This window comes from Sphaeroforma arctica (genome assembly GCF_001186125.1).
Source record: "Sphaeroforma arctica JP610 unplaced genomic scaffold supercont1.2344, whole genome shotgun sequence".
Taxonomy (NCBI): Eukaryota; class Ichthyosporea; order Ichthyophonida; genus Sphaeroforma; species Sphaeroforma arctica.
The window spans coordinates 1-2,728 of record NW_014038214.1 but is presented as its reverse complement, the minus strand read 5'-3'; the positions used below and the strand labels follow the sequence as shown (position 1 = coordinate 2,728).

Sequence of the window (2,728 nt, the reverse complement as noted above, 5' to 3'; positions counted from 1 at the left end):
GATATACAGCATCGACTAATTGTATACACTGTTTCGTCAACTGACGTGTGCACTATTTAACCTTGTCTGCTCTAGGCGAAGACTTCGTGTGAGAGTGTGTTTCAGTTCGCATAACTCAACCTCTAATCATTTTGTAATCGAGTGGAGTAATATAGTATGCTACTGATTTCTCTGTGTCGTAATACTAGCCGATTCGGCTCTAACCATGTACACCTCCCATTTCTACTACTGTAGCTAATAAAAATTATCCTTCCTTTCTTCTAACAACTCTCAACTACAGTTTAAGCTTATTACTACTTACACACTCTATTTGTACTTGTCTCACACGATAACATCCTTCCTACCTGCTCTCACCCGTGACTACTTATCTGTGTTTTCTGGCTGATTCTCTGTTTTCGTCATTTGATCATCTTGGGACCTTCCTTATTGTCCATGTGCTAATGGTGTACTTGACTGCGATTGTTCCTCCTCGGTTTTCACTCTTGTCAATAGTTTCTGTCTTCGTACTCATCGTCCAAACGTCGTCAGGAAGACGGCCAGAGAGTATAAAACGATCAAGATGTTGAGCCATGTCGTATCTATTGATTCTAAATACCCTTACATATACTTCATCGATCGCAGGTGGTTATCCACGGCCATTCCCATGGTTCTCCGGTCTCAATTCTTCTTCCGCCTCACTACTGCTGTTTGATATTAATGGCGGCATCGTATCGCTAGCATCACTACTCGAGAACCCGCTACCTCCTTCTTCGGTAGTCAAATTTTGGAAGATCTCGTCATTTTGCCGCGACATTATTTGTTCTTATTGTTCTTAATCTCTTTCAGTTGCTATCTTGCAACAAAAATAAATATACTAGCTACCGTTTAATTCTTACTCCGTGACTTTTCCTATGATTACTAATAAACTAACAACATCTATGGTAAGTTAAAAATGTAGTAACTATACGCTAAAATAACTGTATCTCAACGTTCTCTCTCAATAGAGAGGGATACGTTGCTCTTTTATCAGTAATCGTAAAAATCATGACTCCCCTAAATATGGGTCATGAGTCATGTGCTGATTCTAATAGTCAACAAAACTAATCTTATCAGATCATTCTGATAAACTGTAATAAACTGTAATAAACAGTAATAAACATAAGTTTAACTCTACCTAGTGTATTCCGACCACAACGACGAGGCACTCTGAGAGTGGTTTTTCCGCTGCGAACTCCTAATCCGGAACGCACGTGAACAGGGCACTGTATTCTCTGATGAATGTGCCCAGAATGTATTTTTATCTGGCGTGCTTTACTCCTACCAGGAGCAGACAAATATATATCATGAGTCGTTCCACTACTATACGCATAGTAGTTTATATTCAAGGTCGCTGTCTCTATGTTGAAGAATAGGAGACTATAAAAAAAAATCACACTCCAAAAGTCACCAAGTTAGCCGCCCCTATATTCAATCTCTTCGACGCAAAAGTTGATGCATTGATCAAGCGGGTCAATGCCATGACCACTATGACCACACCCAACAATCACTGCTACAATTGCTGATTCACAAAGCATCGTTCAGGTCAATACACAAAGGCAAGCAGAAAACGTGGAGACAAATAAACACTGCCAATGAATGAAAATCTAAACCTCTCATGTGCAGTAATTGCAACCGCCAGAATCAAGTGGCAATAGTCGGTAGCAAGCCCATTAACATAAACAATTTCCCCTGCAAAATATATCTTCATCGATCACGTCCTACAGAATATGTCACTCGCATTAAGAACATGGACAATAATACCCCAACAAGCCATGCAAAATCACTAATGGGCGATGGAGCGACGGTTAAAACCCTAAAACACTTCTGAGGTAATACGACATAAAATGCAACATAATTTGGACCTGAGACTGCTGTACTAGTAGAACGAAAGTGACAATTCGTCATATGCAAAACCAGAAAGATACACAGATCTAAATTTTAGGAAAGGTAATTTTGATTGTGCGAGGGATACAAAAACGACCACACACATACTATCGCTATGCAACCCCATAATATGCAGCTATAGTGTATCCTGCAGAAAAATATACCTGCAAGTGATCTCAAATCTTCACAGGTACACTTGAATGTAAGTTTCTTGGGTCTGCGTATCAACGGGAGCTACTCACAGATCAGAGAGGCGATAGGCCTAAAACTGAGTATGTACTGTCCGACAGAAATGGCCGCTTACATATGTGATAATAGATATATATATTTGACTGCCGAACACATTATAAATCATTATAGACCTAGTATATCGCTCACCATTATACGCCAAGACTGATACAATTTAATTTTTCGAATTCGAGAATGCTTGATGTCATATATTACGGTCAAATTAGGTCTTATTGTGATGCACTCAGGAGCAAGGGAAATGATTGGGTTTTAGAATGTATTGGAATACAAATTGTAAATTACCAAAACATCAAAATAAACAAAATACATATGATTACTGTTAAAATCAGCAGAACCAACGGGGGAATTAACTCAGTGGTAGAGTGTGTGCTTCGCATGTACAAAGTCGGGAGTTCAATCCTCTCATTCTCCATTTTTTTTTCTTCTTCGAAAAATTGACGGTAGCCAAATAGTCCAACCAGATTTAGCCACCTGAGAAGTACATTTTAGAGGATAAAGACGGCGATTTTTTTATACAACGATCGAAAAGGCACCGAGAATTGGAGGTTATATATATATATCTATATATATAACTATA

At 38.8% G+C, this 2,728-nt stretch overlaps 1 non-coding gene across 1 annotated transcript; it reads left to right on the top strand.

The window, feature by feature from the left end:
- The first annotated feature begins 2,491 nt into the window (after positions 1–2,491).
- Positions 2,492–2,563, top strand: SARC_30268. The gene has a single exon. It is a non-coding gene; the product is annotated as a tRNA-Ala (tRNA).
- Positions 2,564–2,728: the final 165 nt, after the last annotated feature.